Raw genomic sequence first — 23,090 nt, 5'->3', positions numbered from 1 at the left:
GTGCATCAGTTGTAAAAAATTAGTTCTTGATTGGTTATTCCGAAAAAACAAAATATTTGCTTCAATACTGGAACAATTTCATTCTGTCAATAAAACAAAGCCTTCTTCCCGTCGGGCAGGAAAAAAATTATGATAAAGGCTGCGGAATACATAAACAAAAAAATTCTTCGTGAACCCAGCATTTTCTGAAAATAAATATCGGAACATATTATGCAAGCTGTTAAAATCTCATTAAAAGCAATACTTGGCGCGTGTTTTGGCGGCTCCTCTTGGCGACGCTATCTCTGGGCGGCTGTCGCTCTCGGATACCCGAACAGTGAGTGCAACAATTGTCTGTCCGAGGGAGCCTTTGCAGGTCTTGTGAAGTTTCCATCGCTGAGATTTACCTGCTGCTGCGCTTCGCTTTCTCACCTGGAAATCAATTGGTAAGAAATTCTTAATTCCTCTCTTGCAAGCGGCCCCTGACCCTCTCTCGCAAGAAATGCTGTGGGGAGGGGCTCCAAAAATATAATTTTGTATAATCGTACAAATGCTAGAGTTATTATAATTATAATTTTTAATTTAAAAGTCATTTTTGGTGAAGAAATTGAAAACTCCATTATTTATTGTATTTTTTCATACAGTTTCTTTCTTTTGTTGCTAAAAAGAAACTACATTTTAAATCTTAAGAATAAAAATATATTAGAATTTACAGAGTTGCAATTTGCCTGTAGTAATAATGTTAATTATTTTTAATTGTAAAATGTCATATAAGACATTATTTTTTAAACTTTTAGAATTATATTTTAAAATTCGTTTCTACGTTTAGTAACAAATATATTATGTGCATTTTTGTTAGAAAATCCATTTTTAAAAATTCTGAAAACGAATATGAATGATTATAAAAAATGAAAATACTCTTTCTTTCTTTTCTTGTTGAAACTGAACAAAATCTTAGACTTTATCGAAACAAAACAATTTAAGGAGCATTTATTATTATTATTACATGAAGAGACATTAAAAAGACCATTTTTAAATACGGACACTTAACCTTTTATTATTTTTTAAAATACTTTTTAAAATATGCCTTTTATTATTTTTAGTCTTATATTTTACTCGTTTATATACTTAGTAATGAACAGTTTTTTATATACCTTATAAAAGATCCACTATCAGAATAATCTTATGAAAATGAATATGAATTGTAATAAAAGCGTAACTTTTTTAGAAATAATTATGATTTATAATACTTTGGATGAGAAATGAGTTTGAAAAATTTGGTTGCTTTTCACTTTCTGCAGTTTGATAGTTTAAAAAAAAAATACGAAAACTTTATTATTTTTAGAAGATTCAAATTTTTTTGTTACGAATAATTGAAAAAAAGGCATTTTTTTTGTAATGTAAAATTATTAAGTAAAATAATTTAGTTGCTTTAGAAAGATTTTTTAAAATAATTCTGACGAACAATTATTGAAGATAAATACAACTATACAATGAAGAAAATTTCATTTCCAATAATTTATTTATTTTTGAAATAAATCAATAAAACATAATTTTCTCAAAAACTGCTTTAAAAATTTTATTTTTTAAAAATAATAAAGTAAAATTTGGAAGAAAAGCAGGAATGTATCGTAAGACAATTCTACAAATTCTGTGTTCATCGTTCAAACAAAATGTTTCAATTTCCAATTAATTTTTGAAATAAGTTATTTGAACTTAAATAATAATAGCCTTTTGATCTCATTTAATTATAAGATTGTTTTTTAAAACAAATTGTCCATTTCAGAAATCTGTTTTCTAATATATTTTGGCGATTACTTATAATATTAAAATTAAAAAAAAATATTTAAAAAAATTAAATGGAGATTCGAACTTTTCGACAGCATCATCGTAGCATGATAATGACTTAGAATCGATTCATTAATCTTTATCTTTGTCTAAATTATTTTATCGAAATTTGTTTTTAATTGTATAACAAAGAGCGCATGTATTCAAAAAATATATTCATTGGCATCGAAAAGTGACAGTGAGTAAAAAAATAAAGTAAAATAACAAAAATCATTGTTGTAAAATATATCAAAAAGTAATTTTAAAAGTTTATTAAAATTTTAAAAAACATTAAAAAATTTAAGTACTGTCATTGAAATATTCATTTTTTTTCAATTTTAAAGTTGTGAAAAAGTGTTTTTAGCTGCAATATTCTCCAATGTTTTTGAGAAATTTCTTTTTTAAATTTATGATTAATCTTTAATTAAAAATTTAATAAATATTTTAATACCTTTTTATTACTCAAAAAAAAAAAAAAAACGCAACTTTGTTGAAAATTTGGCAGCAGCATCTGGGTTGAACAACTGCTGTATAGAGTGTTTGGAACATTTTTTTTATCAACGCAATTTACGAATGGTGCGGTAACTTTAATCATTATCATGTTAAAAAGCTATTGAAATTTAATTAGAGTGTAATAAATTAATAAAAAAGTTTTTATTTGTTTTTGAAACCTTTAAATTAAATGTTTGACTTTTGTATTAAAATGTTTTTGTTGCCTTCAAAAGTTGAATGAAGAATTTTCTTACATTATTTTTTTTATCTTTAATTAAAAGAAAATTTAAAATTTCCTCCTATTTTGCTTTTAATTAACGGACATGGTCCAAATGATATTATATGTAATATACATAGCAATATCCTATTAAACTTATACCGTTTTCGTCTCTCAGTTCTAAATTTAAATCCTAGCGATCATTGTTTTGATGCAGCCTTAGTAGTTTTTAATATCTTACAGCTGATTCTCTCGGTATACCTTACATGTTTTCATTGGTACATAATTTAAATTCTTCATTACGGAAGCCAATGATATAGCACCAATTGAAACCTGTCCCTTGTACATTAAAAATAAATATAAGACATGACAATAAGAGTTTCATTCCCTTCTCGCTGTTAAGTTTTTGGGTTTCTAATAGTTTTACTGATTTGTCCAGTTCTGTCCCTCTTTACGTGATGATTGATTTTAAGGGGGAAAAAAAATTCGTATCTTAAAAAATTGTCGAAATCGATTTCAGATGGAATTAAAAAGAAGTCGAAAGCTCCTTCTTTTGTTTTCATCCATATCTCCATCTAAAGAGACTATTTGATTACGTTTACCCATAATTCAATAATTAAAATCGGTAGATTGACAATCCTTATAATGCTGTATAACAAAAAAATATTAGGAATAAACAGTGAGCAGTAGGAATTAATCGCGGTGGCCTTCTTCTGGTTTTGATGATGGCTAGTATTCTTCAAAGCATAGATTCTACTAATTTCAGAAACTATTAAAGATGAATTTTAGCCTATCCTAACAAATGGCAACTGTCCAGTGTCTAAAAGCGAATATGTCACACTCGACATATTCTGTCAGCATAATGGAGAAAAATTTGAATTGTTACACCAATCAAATGCTCACAAAAGCAATTTGGTCTTGTTTTTCAGACTCAGAAGCCTGCCACTGAAACCAAAGGTTGTAGGTCCCATTTTGTACACAGCATGCTATATGCTTTATAATGATCCTTTCTTTTATTACATTGCTATCTGTTGTATGATTGGATTTCTATAGCTCTGGTGCAAGTATATATCAGTCTTCTGATTCGTCTTTTCTTTACAAAAAAAAATTCCACTTTTTTGTTTTTTTTCTCGGTATTTTTGGCTTAACTTCCGTATTTTGAAGTGCTGAGCTGCTTTAGTACGAGAAAAGTAAAAGAAATAAACGATTATGAAAATAACTGAAATTCATCCTTTACTTCTGATGTGTGCGATCATGTTATGTTCCTAATCTTCCAAACGTCTTGTTTTCTCATAATCAAAGAAATAGCAACATTTGATATCGGTTTTGAACATGTCACGGTGTTCTAAAATATAAAGCGGTGATTTTCATCACATGGGTGCAGTGATACATCTCAATGATTTTATTTAAATTTTTCATTATATTTCATTGGTTGCGACATTTTTGCAAAATACTGATTTCAACTTATCACCTGAATTGAAATTTGTACTTGCAAAATGATAATATATATAATGATAGTTTTGCATGAATTTCAAGTCTATTCAATATAATTGCTATATTTATTTCTACAGTTTTGAAAAAAAAGAGATCTTCTTGAGTTGTTTTGTGACAATTCATTAAAAAAATTGCAACATGGAATTTAGTTATCTGTGAAAGTGAATATTCACTCATAAATGCTAAGATTCTCAGAATTTTAATCTATTTGTTGCTTATTATCTGCACGAAACTGGGTTTTCAGTAGTTATTGACTTAAAAGGGAAGTGAGTTTAATTAAATTTTACTATTTTAGAAAATATACAAGCATCCATTACATATCCTACTGATTATCGTATTTATTGAATTTGTTCAGTACATTTTTTATATGTGAGCAGAAAAGAAAAAAACAACCTTAGTTTAAGAGAAATTAAATATTTATTTTTAAATCTTTAATCTAAAGATCTTAATCAAGCTGTCTTTATTTAAACTATAAAAAAATATTTATATTTTACAAAAAAAAATTTGATGGAGTTTTACATAGGACGCTTTCGAAAATATTTAGAAGCAACTAGGACGTGGAGAAAAAAAAACCCATTTGGGAGTCACAGGGCTAGTTGAAATTTTCTCATCAATGAATTTAACTCGTATCGTACATATATACAAGAAAATTCGAAGCTTGAGTGAAAGATTTTTAAAATATTTTAGCCATGTCATGCAATGCATAAATGAAAAATCTTTATCTTTCTGAGCAGTTCCTTATTTTAACTCTGTCCACTTTTTTTCTTTTATTAAGAGCGTTAGCCTAGGCCGAAACTAATCGCAGTCTTCTGTGCGCCGCTGAAAAAGAAGATAAGATTTATAACTCAATAATTTCAGAATTTTCCTTCAGAATAATTTTAAGCCAAGTTGTTTTTCATAGAGATCCTTTTTCTTTGTCATTATAAATATTTCAAAAATCTTCTACATTTACTGTATACCTCCCATATTTTGTGAGGCAGTGGTAAAAATGACATCCTAGAAATCTGAGCAAAAGTCAGTGATCGAGGTGCTTAAATCGGAAAATATATATGGCTAAGGCTTTTTAGTTTTAATTATCACAGTCCAGTATTACTATCTGTAATTTCCATCTTAAGTAAGGTTACGTTTGACTGCTAAGTGAAAAAAAATGGTGAAATACTGTATTTTGTTCAATTTTCCTAGATTACTCAGACACAAAAAGGGATTGCATAAAAGCTAGTTATTGTCTGTAGAATATTAAATTCAGTGTAAAATTAAAACAAATTGAATTTTGATGTAGAAATATGACTTTTATCTTTTTATTAAATTGAAATAATTTTCCAAATTTTTGGAAAAAAAATCGTCTTTTTTCCGAAAGTCGGCGCATAGAGTCAAAGAAATTGTCCAAATGAATATTTTGTACAAAAATATTTACTTTACCCTTATATAAATTGAAATATCATTACCAGAGCGCTAATAAGATATGGAAGTCTCGTAAGGGCGTTCCAGCTAAGGTTGCTTCTTATTTAATTGAATATGGTTCAAAATTATAAGTTCCACATTAAAGTAACTTTCTTGTGTTTAGAAACACGAGAATAATGTTAATAAATCAATCTCCTCCAATATCAGACAGATCTAGATAATTTGCTGCTGAGTTTTAACTTGCATTCAAAAACCGGAAGGAGAAACTATGAAGTTATAAAAGAAAAATGAAACGCCGTTTTCAATTGATATTATAATAACTTATCATGTACAAAATAATTCAAAGCATATAAGAAAACTCTAAGAAGGCAAGCAAGTGTTGTCCCCCCTATAGCTCAAATTCCAAGTGAAAATCGGTATTAGGGAAAGTGCTTTTCCGAGTTATCGTTGTCTTTCATTAAGTGTTGCAATTGTTTATTAAGTATCTACAAACTACAAGAAAGTAAGAGAACAAAGTAGAATGAAGAAAAGTGAAAAAAAATATGAAAACAACTGTTTTTTTAGTATCAGTAAAATTATGCACGATCCGATATAATGTCAATTAATTTTCAAGTATTTGAATTTCGTGCTCCTCGCTCAATGAAGATATTTGCTTATTTCCTCTTGTATTAATCACAATAATAGTTCCAGGAGGAGTGTTATTGAAATGTATGCCTTTTAAAGTTCGCATAAATAATCCAGCATTTGATCTCCGATTTTCATTAACTGTAAATAAGTTTACTTTCTCACACTTGGAGGACAGAGCCTACTGAACATCTAAGGCAGGGGTGGGCAGACTTCTAATTTTTTCAAGTTGTTGCGGTCCATCCAGTGTCGCAAGGGTGGTGAGCTAAAAAAAAGTCTGCAATATTTACTATAACTTAATAATAAATACAAAATATGCACTTACCTACGTAGCTACAAACATAGTGATAATAGCAAGATACAAACATAATAATAGTAGCCACAAATATAATGATATCAAATGATGCATTTAATATCAAACAATTCAAAATGCATCATAAAATAAATCATTTTCATCTAAACTTTTCTTGTAGTTATATTTAGTAGAAGACTTAGTCTACATTCTGTCCGCCAATTATGAATATCTCGGTATATAATTACTAACTGCCAATCTTGCACTGGGTGTCTATGAGAGATGTTATCTTAATTATATTCATCGTTGAAAATACAGATTCACACAGGTAGATAGAGCCACAGATTGATATTAAACGACATGCAATTTCTTTTTAAAATCAGGATCGTCGTCCGTTAGATTCCAAAAGTTATTCTTAGGTCCTAAATTACGTGTAAAATTATGTCATTTTGAAGAAGAAAGATTTCGTTTTCCTCAAGAGATAAAGAGAATATATAATTTATGTTTTTATTTATTTCTTCCACATCAATATTACCAAATGTGTTGAACACAAATATAACAATTGGTTCTAGTCTAGTAAATTCTTGAAAACGTCTCTGGAATTCGGAATGAAATTTTATTATTTTATCATAGTATTTCTCTTTGTTTAATATACCTACTCTTTTAAATAATCTTGCACAAATATTTTTGACATTTTTCGTTGGTGTTCCGTAAAATGCTTCTTTCAGCATGCGTATCTTAGTTCTTAGTAAAGGCGGTCATCCCAAAATGTTTTAGCGGTCCACCGGCCGATCACGGCCCACCTCTGATCTACGGAAAGGGCTGATGATTATGCTTGATAAGTACTCATTAAGAGTTATAAAATTTATTTTATCAAAATTTTATTGTATAAAAGTTGCCGATGCTGTGAAACAAAAATTCGTTCGATGGGTGTATGGTGGAAAGTTTAACATACTCAATAATGGAAAATGATGGCATATGACACTTAACAGACACATACGAAGCGCGCGAACACATACACACGCACAAAAAAAAAAACTGCACCTGCAGTAAACATCAATACGAGCACAAAGTGCTCAGAGAGAATTAAAACAGTCAACTCTCCAAGGAGAAACCTTACTCAATTACTGATTCGTTTTGTTCCCCACTCTTTGATGGTGGTAATTTAATTATGTTTGCTAACTTATCGACGTCAGTTTCTGCTGAATCGTCTCATTTCTACTCTTGAACTTGCAAATATGTTCAGGACGGGTTTCTACCTACTCCCAACATCGGAGATCATGAAGCCAAATTGAAATTAGCTTCCACAATCGATTTTGCGAACAAATTAAATCCAAGCCAATCGAGGTCTCATTATAATTACTACAGTACAGCTGTACTACCTTGAGTCTTCACCATACATGCACTTTACGAAAAATGAAATTATGACGCATACAATTATTTGCGAAAATGTTGCGTTACAAAGCATCGTCGTATCATACTTCTTTTTTCCTTGCATTTAAAGCGTTATACCAATAAATTAGGCTGCAACGTGGATAAGGTATTGAGGATAAGGACAGTGGATAAGGTATTGATTCATTTGCCAAGTAATTTTGTATCGCAAGACTAGTGCATTCTTCAGGAGAGGCATATGTTTCTGTAGAAAAATGTGTCAGGATTGAGCAAATTCTTTTAATGACCGATTATTATTTTGGATTTCAGTCCTCAGAGTGTCAACATTCTCTTTTTTATATTTTTTTCTTCCATGTGCTGACTTATCTTGTACATTCTTAATATTTCAATGTTATATCCATTGAAGACAAATTTCAGAGTCGCAATTTCAAATTTTCCACTTTACCTTTTTGTTCTTCTTCTTGTTTGATTCTCGAATTCGAAATCAGAGCAAATTTGCTTAGCTTATCTAATGCTGGTATTAAAGAGATAAATTTCTGTTCGGTTTAGAAGCTACATAGAGACAATTTTGGAATAAATTTCATAATTTTGAAGCGTAATCAATTAAATAGGCGGTAATCAAACGGGACACATTTTTTAAACTTCCCCACCACACATAGATGCACTAACATATTCAGATGCATGTAAAAGTAAATAGTCTTATGTAGAACCTTTATTTCGAAAATATCTTTGATTCTATGCGTCTTTGGGAAGAAAGAAGAAATGTTCAAAAATTGGGAAATCTTCTCAACTTAAATAAGAAGTTTAAGGTGATTATATTTAAACTAAACTTTTGTAGAAAAGTATTGAATGTTTTGTCCATTTTACGCCTAGTTCCAAGCGTACAATTTTTATGTCAGTCATTTTTGAGCTTCAATATGCTATTTTAGGAGTAACAGAATAAACTTTATAAGTAATTTAAACAGAGAAAATATCAAATTTAATTTCATTTTTTTCCTTTTAGCAATTAAACTATATCTTAAAGATCAAAAAATGCAGTAATAATACTGAAGGATATTAAAGTTGTAAAGTCTTAGCCATACATTTTTATTTTTCGATTTAAACTTCCAAGGCACTGAAGTCCGGAGAGATATAATTTTCTCTCCCCCTCCTCCCAAAACGCAAGGCAAACTCACAACAAAATGTCGGGAATGTTTGAAATGCCACTTGTAATGGCATAAATATGGTCTCTGTAAAAAACAACCCCTTAGCTTAAAATTGTTCTGAAAAATCACCCTTTTTTTTTGACTAAAAATCACTCCTTTCTTGACTAACTGTCACCGTTGAATCCCCTCAAAAGAAGGGATTTTCCGTTTGCTTCTGCGCTATTCTTCGACGGCCAGATTTCTGTTCCTGCTCGAAGAAAAGACGCTACAATCAGGCTGAAAACTTATCTTAAAATAGTTTTTCAAAAGCTTATGTTCAAGGAAGAATTTCAATAAGTTTTTCAACCTTGAATTATTGCTTTACAAATCTTTTTAAATTTTATTGCAATGCATATTATTTTTTGATCTTGAATATTATAAAATGATCATTCACAAGTAATATATGAAATTAATTTAAACATCATAAACTTAAAAATATCCCATTTATTTATAGCAACTTGTTAATATTTTCACCCTCACTTTTCATTAAAAATTTTAACATTGCATTATTTTTGGAAAATCTAATGTTACCGTATTTTAAAAAAAATGTAGAAGTAATTTTATTTGTTTATGAAACAGACAAGAAAAATCATTAAAAGTAGCAAAAATCAACTCTTAATTATAAAAAAAAATATTAGTCACAAATAGTTTGATAATGAAACATTTAGTCAACGTAAGTATGTGTAAAATACTTGAAAAGTCCTATTTTTACTATTAAAAACTCGATTTTCTGTCTCAGCAAATTTATTTCAAGTTCATATTTATTAAAATGAATTATAAATTAAATATTAAAAGGTAAAAAGTAATTAAAATACAAATACAAAAATGATTTTTTTTTTTGCTTTTATAATAATAAAATTACTGCATTTTATATAAACTTTCATTTAAAATTTGTACTGTTACTTCATTTTTAAATGTTCTAATTTATTATGTCATAATTTCTAATAATTTTAAAATTGTATTCAGAATAAACTTCAGTCTTTTTATAATTTCATATTTTATGAGCTATGAATTTTTATTTTAACAGTTTTCTATGCTTTCATTTAACGCACAATTTTAAGTAGATTTTATCGTTCAATTTTGTTGAAGACTTATTTATATAGTTTATTGATTTTATCACAGTTATTGTAATTGTAAAAAAAAAAGAAAAAAAAAAGAATAGCGCAGAGTTTTTAAGCTGAAAAAGTTATAGCCCTGCTACTATATATATTTCTTGTAAAATATTTCAAAACAGTAAATTGGAAAACGAAAGATTATGAAGAAATAAAATCTAAAATATTTATAAAAGTGTAAATTATAAGTTTACAAATAATAACTGTTATAAATACTTATAGAGGATGTCTTTGTTCCCATCTATCAAACAAAAAGTGTCGATAGAATAGCTCACTAGAACATAACACATCATCGTACCCTATCCTATCTCTAACTGTTCACGAATTACGGTATAGATTTTAAAAAATGCGCTTTTTAGAAAAATAAAATTGTAAAGTTTCGGTAAGTCCTATAGAGAAACTAATCAAAAGAACAGAAAAAAAAAATTCTATAAAGGTAGCATTATTTCTATCAAAAATATTTTAATTTAACAATGACTTAAATTATATATATTGACTATTGACCATTATATATATTGAAATATTGACCAGCAACAAATATCTGAATAGCTGTAATCTAATCAGCAATGACTTGAATACTTTTCTTGTTATAGCAGATAAAATATTCTAAAAATCTTTAATATTTATCAACTTTTGAATGAGTTTACATTAAACTGCATCGGTGCTCGTTTTCAAGAGGAATTAATTCCATTATTTGCAATAAATGCGTTAATGAAATCAGCATTCTTTAAAACAGGCATTCAGCAAGCGAAGCAGCGCTTTTGAAATAAAGTATGTATAAATCCATCGTTATACGTATATTTACTTTCTCCAATATGTATTCATAAGTTTTCCTATTCCTCCTTATGAGAACAAAAGATGGCCATCAACCTAATGCTTAGCCTGAAGTGGTTTGGATCATTTATTAGACCTGTACATATTATAGGGGCATCTAATAAGCTAAATATGCACGATCTTTTTGGAACATTATCTACGAGACTACTTGATATCATTACTTCAGTAGCCCAATGAGTGGACACCTTTTTCCCACATGATAGATAGCCTAGTATGCTGTTTGGAATTTACAAGTATTCGCGATGCTTGACCATATAGAGACCACTCCTTGGCCACATAGATTTAAACTGGTCTTATTTGCTTGGGCGTTTCTGAAGCCAGATGTTTATCACTCTGAAGTTTGCAAGACTTGGGTAACTAGTTGACAATAATTAAGAGAATAAGGGTGACAATAATTAAGAGAATAATTTCCGCCTTTGTTTGTAAGCTAATCAGCCATTTTGCAAAAAACAAAAAAAACACGCTTAGTATTTAATTTCTCTGTTTAAACTAACATGTTTTTCTTTAGTCATTTAATAAACTATTTCGTTCTCTTACCCTATGCAGTCACACTATGTATGATAAGTGCTTGATTGCTAATAAGAATGATAAGTTTGCTATAAGTTGCTAATAAGAATGATAAGTTTACTTAAGATCAAGTGAAACCGAAGGAAACGAGATACTTGAATATCAATCCTAGTATTTTCCTTAAATTTTTAGTATAAGAGATCGACTAAATAATCGATAAATTATACATTAAAACTGAGGAATCAGCATTTGGTAAAAATTACAACGAATTCAGTTCATAAGCAGACAAAGACATGAATTAAGTATGAGGACTTCAAATTTCAGAAGAAGGTGCAATTTTCATGCAGTCGTGCATTTACATACGGGCTTTTATCAAAGACATTGGATATGTTACGTTTTTTTTTTAATACTTTTTTATGCAAGACTTTAGAAACATCGTACTTCTTCTATTTCTATTACGCTTTCAAACCTAATGGAAATACTTCTTTTCTCGTATGGCTTTAAAAGCTTGGTTTTCTGCCTGCTCATATTGTGGCAATGAAAAGTTAAAGCTATGAAAGTTACTATTTTAAAATGAATATAGAGATGCATTTATTGTACTCTTTTAGGATTTAACTTCCAATTTCTTTCTCCATTAAATTAACAAATACTCTTATTTATGTCTTTTATAACTACTTATTCCTTAATGAAAGATTCGCTAGCATGAAAATTTATTCTACATAGAAATTTTTGTATCGATTTGCATTGTCATTACTGATGTGCATGATTTTTTAATCAATTTTTTTTAAATATAGACTGTGAGAAATAAAAGAAAGATATTCAAAATAATTTTTTTTTCAGTTTTTTAATATCATGAATTTTACTTTCTTGCTTGTGATGAATAGTGAATATATCTTTAAGAATTTCTTTATCACTAGAACGTATAAAAGGTTTAAAATATTAATTTAAAAATCAACATATATCGTATGACTAAATCTGAATTTTCAATGAAAAAAGTGATGTTGCATTTCACTAAAAGTTTTAAAGCATATTTTTAGACTGTTTTTATTATATGAACGCTCGCTTTTTTTATTGTTCCTTTTCATTTTTATTAAAAAAAATTTAAAAAATTTTTCAAGTAGAATTAATCTTTTTTCATTAGCATTTAAGACTGTGAAAAAAATCTTGAAGGGATTGCACAATAAATTGGAAACAGACGAAAGTATTATCAGTTGTTTTGCTTTTAATAATATGGATCATTCTAGACAAAGTCTATTTCAGGAATAATAAAAAAATATTTCAAGTAGAATCAATCCTTTTTCATTAGCATTTAAGACTGTGAAAAATATCTTGAAGGGATTGCACAATAAATTGGAAACAGACGAAAGTATTATCAGTTGTTTTGCTTTTAATAATATGGATCATTCTAGACAAAGTCTATTTCAGGAATGATAAAAAAATATTTCAAGTAGAATCAATCCTTTTTCATTAGCATTTAAGACTGTGAAAAAAATCTTGAAGGGATTGCACAATAAAATTGGAAACAGACGAAAGTATTATCAGTTGTTTTGCTTTTAATAATATGGATCATTCTAGACAAAGTCTATTTCAGGAATAATAAAAAATATTTCAAGTAGAATCAATCCTTTTTCATTAGCATTTAAGACTGTGAAAAAAATCTTGAAGGGATTGCACAATAAATTGGAAACAGACGAAAGTATTATCAGTTGTTTTGCTTTTAATAATATGGATCATTCTAGACAAAGTCTATTTCAGGAATGATAAAAAATATTTCAAGTAGAATCAATTCTTTTTCATTAGCATTTAAGACTGTGAAAAAAATCTTGAAGGGATTGCATAATAAATTGGAAACATACGAAAGTATTATCAGTTGTTTTCCTTTTAATAATATGGATCATTCTAGACAAAGTCTATTTCAGGAATGATAAAAAATATTTCAAGTAGAATCAATTCTTTTTCATTAGCATTTAAGACTGTGAAAAAAATCTTGAAGGGATTGCATAATAAATTGGAAACATACGAAAGTATTATCAGTTGTTTTCCTTTTAATAATATGGATCATTCTAGACAAAGTCTATTTCAGGAATGATAAAAAATATTTCAAGTAGAATCAATTCTTTTTCATTAGCATTTAAGACTGTGAAAAAAATCTTGAAGGGATTGCATAATAAATTGGAAACAGACGAAAGTATTATCAGTTGTTTTGCTTTTAATAATATGCATCATTCTAGACAAAATCTATTTCAGGAATAATAAAAAATATTTCAAGTAGAATCAATTCTTTTTCATTAGCATTTAAGACTGTGAAAAAAATCTTGAAGGGATTGCATAATAAATTGGAAACAGACGAAAGTATTATCAGTTGTTTTGCTTTTAATAATATGGATCATTCTAGACAAAATCTATTTCAGGAATAATAAAAAATATTTCAAGTAGAATCAATTCTTTTTCATTAGCATTTAAGAGTGTGAAAAAAATCTTGAAGGGATTGCATAATAAATTGGAAACAGACGAAAGTATTATCAGTTGTTTTGCTTTTAATAATATGCATCATTCTAGACAAAATCTATTTCAGGAATGATAAAAAATATTTCAAGTAGAATCAATTCTTTTTCATTAGCATTTAAGACTGTGAAAAAAATCTTGAAGGGATTGCATAATAAATTGGAAACAGACGAAAGTATTATCAGTTGTTTTCCTTTTAATAATATGGATCATTCTAGACAAAGTCTATTTCAGGAATGATAAAAAATATTTCAAGTAGAATCAATTCTTTTTCATTAGCATTTAAGACTGTGAAAAAAATCTTGAAGGGATTGCATAATAAATTGGAAACATACGAAAGTATTATCAGTTGTTTTCCTTTTAATAATATGGATCATTCTAGACAAAGTCTATTTCAGGAATGATAAAAAATATTTCAAGTAGAATCAATTCTTTTTCATTAGCATTTAAGACTGTGAAAAAAATCTTGAAGGGATTGCATAATAAATTGGAAACAGACGAAAGTATTATCAGTTGTTTTCCTTTTAATAATATGGATCATTCTAGACAAAGTCTATTTCAGGAATGATAAAAAATATTTCAAGTAGAATCAATTCTTTTTCATTAGCATTTAAGACTGTGAAAAAAATCTTGAAGGGATTGCATAATAAATTGGAAACATACGAAAGTATTATCAGTTGTTTTGCTTTTAATAATATGGATCATTCTAGACAAAGTCTATTTCAGGAATGATAAAAAATATTTCAAGTAGAATCAATTCTTTTTCATTAGCATTTAAGACTGTGAAAAAAATCTTGAAGGGATTGCATAATAAATTGGAAACAGACGAAAGTATTATCAGTTGTTTTGCTTTTAATAATATGCATCATTCTAGACAAAATCTATTTCAGGAATGATAAAAAAAATGATATACCTTTAATCCGTCGTAAATCCTCTACAACAGGAATTCTTAAAATGTGAGTTGCAAGTGGGAAAATTCCCACAAGACATTCTTTTTTAATTTTTTAACATTCTCAGAAATGACTTTAATAAAAATAGCATTTTAAGGATTTTTATCAATTGAATACCTGATTAATTAAGTAAAAACGTTAAAATAATGTATTTTCATTAACGTAAAAGTAATCTATTTTCATTGACAATATCCGATTGCACAAATTTCAACACTTCGATTCTTCAGAAAAAATCAATTTAAGAATTATCTCTATAAAAACATAGAAAAGTTAAATTAATGTTGAATTATTTTTTTTTTATTAATATTCCAACTTTGAGCGATGCATGATAATTTTATTCTTGATTAAAATAAGTTTGTGAAGATTTTTTTCACTCGCAAAAAGAATCGGATATTTATACGTTTTCCACTATATTGGAAGATTTTGTTATTTTTTGACAAAAATTGTACAAGTCTATATGAATAAATAGTAAAGAAAATATCAAAAATTACATTTAAATTGTAACTGATTAATTTAATCATTTATTTATTAACTGATTAATTTAATCATTAATTAAATCAATTTTTCAAAAATCTCTTTATTAGAAATTTTTTTTTAAATTCAAAATACAGTATTTATTTTAAAATCCATTTTAAAAAATCTCTTTATTAAAAACTTTTTAAAATTTAAAATGCAGTAAGCATATACTTTTGTTATTTGACCGTTAAATTATTAAAAATAAATTGAAGGTGTGAGAGACACAAATAGGGATCACTCCACGGTGTAAGATTAAGAAGCCATGCATTGGAAAGACGCCGGAGATAATAGTTTAAGATCCCTTTTTCTAGAGTATCACGTCAAATACGGCTAATCATATTATGCTGGATATGTGTTTCAGTACATTGGCGCCTTTTGAAGATGCCATATTTCTGCACCTTCTTTTAGCTTGAGGAGGGAGACCTGGAGTCCTGATGACCTCCCCACTCCATCTGAACTTTATAGCTGAAGTAAGAAAGAAGTGCCCTCCCTTATCCTATTTATTCTGTCTATAAATTTTGTGGCAGTTCAGAACCTTGCCCTATCTATGTAGGATCAACTGATTCATAATCAGCAAGTGATTTTGCTAATTTTGTAAATCATATGAACTCCTTCCTTAAATGAAACTGAATCACAAAATCCTAGATATTAAAACCTGAGGCATCACCAGTAGAATTTTATGCATTTTTTTTAGTAAATATTTTTATTAAACTTGCCTACTTTCATATTTTAAAGCATAGAATTTCGTAATCGAATATTTACTCACTTCCTGATATGCTGACATCTTCAAAATCTGTGCAAAGACAATATATCCTTTTAATATTTTACTACTGAATTGATAAGTAGTTTCCATATCAGTGACGGAACTTGTTGGTGAAATTTTGAAAAAATAATAATTTCAAGATTCTATAATATGTATAATAATAATTTATAAATTAAAAATTAAGAAACAGAAAGCAATTAAAATAAAAAAAATATTTTATAATTCACTAATAAATTATGTTAAATTTAAAAAAATTTATTTAACCTTATATATATATATATATATATATATATATAACCAATCTTAAGTAAGAAAAAGTTTGAAAACGAAACTAAAATGAAAACGAAACAAAAACAGTTTCGAAATCGCAACTAAAATTTATAACCTATTTAAACTAAAACCAAAAAAAAAAAGAACTTCATAGTATTTAGAGAGCGCAATTGCAGCTACTTCTAAAACACAGATGAATTGATACAAAAGTATTAGAATCAAGTTAATAGGAAAAAAAATAAAAAAAATTATAAAAAATATAAAAAAAGAATCCGGCCTGAAGACTTTTTCAAGGGTCACCCTCAGGCAGGGATTCAAAGAAAGGGATTTTTTCTGTGAGGAAAAACAGACATAGTCTAAAAATGATTCCTCGTGACCCGAAAATCCCCTGAAATTATGCTCAAGAGATATACCATTTTAACAGAAAGGAAATATAAAACAACAAATAAGAAGAAATTAACCCCAACAAAGTAAAAATACAATAACAAAAATAACAATAAAAACAAACAATAGCACTAAAATTAAAAACGAAAAGGCCAGTACATACCATTAACAGTCAAGAAAACTATAAACTATTGATTGTGATTCCCTGTTTTTAAAAAACTAGCGGTAAATTGTCTGTTTTTCCTCACAGAAAAAATCCCCTTCTTTGAATCCTTGCCTGAGGGTGACCCTTGAAAAAGTCTTCAGGCCGGATTCTTTTTTTATATTTTTTATAATTTTTTTTGGTTTAATTTTTCATTTCATTTTACACCTTGATGGCTAGAGTTTTGAGATTTTCCATACAGAGTTTCAAAATGATCATCTCTTATTTCAATATTTTCAAAACCATTATCAATACACAGGTTAAATTAGTTAATTTGATTCCATACCATGGTGCATATAGAAATGAAATTGAAAACATTTCATTTCTGGATTTCCTATTATTTATATAAGTGAAATTTAAATTATAAATTATAAAATATTGAAAATGAAATAACTTTATCTTTTTATAAATTGATTAAAGCATGATTTTTAGAAAAAATATATTTTTATTCATTTTATTTATTAATTAATAGACCGAAACACTAAAAAAGTAAAATGCAAATGTTATTTGATAGTTAGATCACAAGTTATATCTTGTTAGTAAGTGATTCAAAAATTGTTTTCGAAATTCAAATATTCTTGCGAAAACACAATAAACGCAATCCTTTTTGGCATGCTAATAAGTAAAAATAATTGTTAGCTAGTTTTATATTTTTGGTCTCTTTTAGGTTTAGAGAAATTATTCCATTCATTAATAATTTTAATTCCAGATTTTATGAATAATGAAATCAATTTAAACAATCCTTAATTCGAAAAAAAAAGATTTTTTAGATCCTGACTATTTATTTATGTTACTAGAATTTAAGAACTCAAAAATTCATCAACGAATGAAACCTCGTTGTCGTTACATTAAAATCTTAGATCTATATAATATTTTCCCTTCTTGTCCCGAAGAAAATAAAAAGAAATATTGAAATTTTTTTCATGCAATTTATCTATTTCCAAACTTTTCGGTTGTTACATCACCGAAATACATATTTTGGATACATTTGTGCCAAAAGGAATTACCAATGAACGCATACGCCAACAGCAAAAGTATCTATGCAACAAATTAATGAAATCCTCTGGTATAAGTACTTACATTAGCAAAGCAGTAAAAAAATGTTGAATTTGTATTAATTTTTGCTAGTTCAAAAGTTAAATAATCGTGATTTAAGTATCACAGCGGGGTAAAAAAATAAACTGAGTGGTATACTAATTAACAAAAAAGAAAGTTAAGTGGCAGCACTCGAATTAACTAAGCAATGGAGGTGATTGCACGCAATTTAATTATAACTAACAACAAAATCTCTTGTTAAAGGAGGAGGTATTAAACATTTTTTTGAAATTTTTGTTTGTTGCACGCCTTTGGTAAGATATGTAATTATATAACGTGATGCAATGAAGTCTTCAATATGAGACTAAAAAAATTGTTAGTTACTTTCATTTTGGTTATTTTATTCCCGTATCATGAAAATAAAAGAAATTATTCATAAGTATGAAATAAGATGGAATATGAGCTGAAAATGAAAACGCAGTTATTTACTAAGGTAAGTTTCTCAATATGATTTTCAAATTTAGCTTTAAACGAATGGTTTTCTTAAAAATTTATTTTGTAAAAATTGTTACCTCCTTTTTTTTCTTATTAAAAAATTTTTGTTCTTATCTTTCTTCGAAATCTTTATTCTTTACCGTTTTAAACAGCATTTCTGTACTTGAACAGGAAAAATCGTTTAAAAAAATTGTCGTTACTCCTTTTACATACCACGGTTGAATTACAACGAATTTCTAATTTTTTTACCAAGTTATTTAAAATATCTAATACTCGATCTTTCTGATTTCAGTTAATTATTCGTCCCAAATAGTGTCCTCTAATTTATATTCACATAGATAATAGAAATTCCGCATTTGAAATGTTATTTCTTGATTAAATGATTTTAAATTAAAGTTTTAAAAATCTTTTTTAAATGAAGTGTTGCATGTTTATATTGATGCTGAAAGCGTCCAATCCCAAAATGCGTTTCTTTCTTTCCACTCCATCCATTTTAAACTTTACTTATTGGATATACAGTAGCTATCTTTCAGTTTAAGAAATTTCATGCAATGTAATAAATCATTTGTATTATTTTTATTTATAAAAGAAAAATAGACTTTTTTTTTCTCGAAAATCAGGAATCTCATTAATATTTGGATGTTGAAATATGAATTATTCAGCGATCAATTATAAATTCTCAAACCTAAATTATTCTGCATTACTTACCACCTCGCTGCATAACTTCGAAGATTAACGTCTTGTTTGGAAGCTGAATTTTGAGACAGTCATTTGCAACCAAAATTAGATGTCAAGGACTTGAACCCAGCTTCCATTCTTCATAGTTTCATTTCACACCAGTGTGAAGAAGTTATTCTCTCGACAACAAATATAAAGTGCATACAATCCACATACACAGCGGACTTTTTATAAATGTGGTTTGGTTTGGCTTGGTTTTAGATGCTGCTACTTTCCGATATGAATTTCGAGTTCATACCATCCATCTCTGACAATTCCTTGAGATAAGAGACCACATACATTAAATTGTGAATATTCAGTATGGGAAATTATTTAGATAAATGATATGTTAACCAGTTCAAATAATAAGACGAGGCTTCAGTTTGTTCAAATCATCGACGCTTCGAATTGAAGACCAAAATCTTTTATTTGTCCGGTTGACAAAGCCAAAAATATTTCATGATAATTGAGAATAAATTCGAATAACATAAAACATCAATATTTAGAGTAATCCGATACTTCTAATAATTTCAATGAATGAATTCTTGCTAATTGCCAAACTTAATTTTGTTTGGATAGTCAAGTTTTCGTTCAAGATTATGCAGATAATCTATGAATTGCATTATGTTTTAACTTATCTAGATAGTCGATTGCTATATATTTTTCAAATTTCTTCATTCTGATGAAATCGAATAATTTGTAAAGAACTATGCTGTTTCCAGATAACTTCACATATCTCACACCGGATGGTATGAAGGCTGATTTTGAAAACATAGGAAAAAAAATGTAAACTCATATAAAAGATTTCGGAATGCCCGTTGGTATATATATATATATATATATATATATATATATATATATATATATATATATATATATATATATATATATATATAAGAATAATCATCGGTATATAAGAAAACCATCGATTAGAACCAATGTTATTTGTACCTCGTGATATTAGGTATAAAGAATACTTTTTGAATAACAGTTTCAAGAAATATTGAGAACATCATGATTTACCAAAATAAATGGCTTTGGAAAGATCTGATCAAATTGAGAAAGCCTCATCTCAAACACAGGTGACAAGTTTTTGGTATGTCTCAAACTTCCATTTGGTGAATTTCGAACTATTTTCTAATTATTGAGATATTCGTAACATATTGCATCAAGGTCGTACGTTTAGATCAACAATTCATTATCTGTTCAGAAAAAAGGCTTCTTAACGACAAAGGAAACTTTATCCAGTTACAAGTGGGAGAGGAAGGGGGAGGAATCAAGTTCACAAAAAATGCATTAAATTAGGTTTAACAGTATGGTTTAAACGCAAGCAGACCTTGTGTTTGCGTTGTTTCGACCATTAGATACTGCTAAATAAGAAGACATTTGGTTCATGAGGATCGCAGTTGACGCGAGCGCCGTCAAGTTCCTTTCACAGACCAATCATCGACGTTATCTTGATTTAGCGAAAGCATGATTTGAGAATAATCCCAATTTTGGGTGCGGAATATAAAGGCTGTGCACTGATGATTTCGGCAGGAATAAATAAATATGGACGTTCAAACCCATAAATCTTCGGAATAGCAATTTGATGGGTTTAGTTTAATTATGTTAAAGTCCCGTTTTATAGTAATACTAGGGCTATTTCGAGAACGACCTCGTCATTTTGAAATGCAGTTAAATGACGAGAGCGACATCTGAGACGGCACCCATCTCTCCAAATTTCCTCACCAGCGACAGGATGTTTGGCGCCCCTACGTGTTTAGCTTGCTGCAGAACCGCTTATACGAAGATTCTTCGGTGGAATCGAGCTTCGAACCTAAAAAATCCACCGGTTCCGAAACCAAGACCTTACCCTCAGACCACCGTGGCCCTTAGTAGTTTGATGGGTAGAATGTCCTGAGATGAGATTCTTGAACTTGCTTTTAAATTCCATTTGAAGCTGATAATGTTTTCAGTCAGTTCAAGAAAAAAAAAAAGTCACACTTTATTAAAATTGCATAATGTTTTAAAAATGATAGAAATAAAATTTGTTTAAATTTTATTTATTAAACATGCACGACCAGTTTTAATGAATTTTTTTTGGAATTTTTACAAGAATTTGAAACAACTTTTTATCTATGCAACTGAAAAAATTATTTTATAAACCAAATTTTAAGATGTCTTTCATTTAAATAACTATGAAGATATATCCATTAAATTAGTTTTAAAGACATAACTGGGACAAATGTATTTCTTGCAAAAGACACGTGCATGATTCATTTGAGCAGTGTCTATGGCATAAACTATTTCTGATCGAATATGTGTGGAATAAAATATTTTAGTTTGTAAGAGTATTAAAATTTAAAGACATATGATTCTAAAATCTTAAATTTGTGAGAGAAGAAAAAAATTAGTTCTCGAAATTTTTAAAAGGGCCTAGAACGCTGAAAAATGTCAGAACCAAAAAAAAAAAAATCGCAAAAAAGAGTCATTGAGAAGAATTCAGTTAAGCTACCCTAATTGGCAGGTAAAAAAATAGCTAAGATTAATCAAGGAATGAAAGATGTCTTATTCGCAACTTAATTAGGTATAAGAGTTTGCAGAATCTTCTCTAATACAGAGAAGGATAAAAATTGCCTGAGGTTACGGAATTATCTTTTACTCCAGTAAATGGTCAGAATTTATACCAACATGATTAAGCGCCTTTCAATTTGACTACTGCGCTTATAGTTCAAACAGAAAAACAAAATTTCTAGGTTCTTTCCACAATTCTGCTTGTGGCATGTGAAAAAAAAAATGCATGAATAAATTTCCATGTTTTGCATAATTCCGATAGTATTGCTTTTTTTTTCGTTTCACTGCAGTTAGAATTTAAGAATTTAATTTATTTGTAGAAAATACGAACAGAGCAGTCAAAACCTTTTGTACAAGAGAAATTATTTTGCCATTTAAAAAATTCCTATTTTTTCCCACTTCCTTTAAAAAAAGGAGAAATGATAATTACAGTTACATAAGACAGGCATAAGAGAACAAAATAATGATAGAAAAAAAGAGCGTTTAAGATCTTTGTTTTATGCAAATTTTTACTAGAGATGATTAAAAATTAATTTTAAAAATTAGTTTCTTAAAATAAAAACTGTCTTGAAAAATAAATTGAATAAAAATATTTTCTAAAAGCGCATTTGTACGAATGTAGTAGAAGATTTCATTTTATTTTAATTAATTTCTCCTTTTTTGCCTCAATTATTCTATCATTATTATAAATAAAATGGAATCAGAAAGTTGATTAAATCTGAAATTCATTGCCAGTTGTCAGTCTTCAAAATTTAATAAAACTAATCGATTGTTTAATAATTAATTCCTGGATATATTAAAAAAATTTATTTCCCTGAAAACATATTGTAGAAAATTGAAATTCAGGAATCTAGCATATCGAGAAGTGAGTAGAAAATCGATAACAAAATTTCATATTTATAACATGAAACTAAGTATCTACCTTCATTGAAAATCCACTCTGAATCGAAAATCAGAATTTTTGAAAAATATTTTATTTAAAAAAATGAAAGTTTAAAATTTGAAAACTGTTTTTACTTTATTTGCACAATAACTTCATTTTAATGGTATTTAACAATTGAAAATGAAACCGTAAATAATGTTAACAATTGAAAATGAAACCGTAAATAATGTTAAAAATTGAAAATGAAATTGTAGATAATTTATAAATCGGCGTTTTTCATTGTTTTTATTTAGGTTATTGAAAAACATTTTTTTTAAATTTCCTTTTCTCTACCATGTGTTAGATATTATAACAGCATTCTATATCACTGAACTGTCTTGATTTTCCATTATTTCTGTAATTTTTAACAATAAATGCATGAAAAGCATTTAAGTGGTATTTATGATAAATATTAATTGA

General features: G+C 27.9%; 1 protein-coding gene across 2 annotated transcripts in view; it reads left to right on the top strand.

Annotated features, from left to right (window-relative positions):
* Positions 1–298: 298 nt before the first annotated feature.
* The window catches only part of LOC129956760 (cAMP-dependent protein kinase catalytic subunit 1-like), a 274,118-nt gene continuing 251,326 nt past the window's right edge, over positions 299–23,090 (top strand). For both annotated transcript variants that reach the window (XM_056068719.1, XM_056068703.1), the window contains exon 1: positions 299–425. The gene's annotated coding sequence lies outside the window, so the exon portion shown is untranslated. The remainder of the gene's footprint in view (positions 426–23,090) is intronic.

The sequence above is a fragment of the Argiope bruennichi genome, chromosome 2, assembly GCF_947563725.1.
Source record: "Argiope bruennichi chromosome 2, qqArgBrue1.1, whole genome shotgun sequence".
Lineage (NCBI taxonomy): Eukaryota > Metazoa > Arthropoda > Arachnida > Araneae > Araneidae > Argiope > Argiope bruennichi.
Note: the sequence above shows the minus strand (reverse complement) of the source record. Positions and strands in the feature narration are given on the sequence as shown.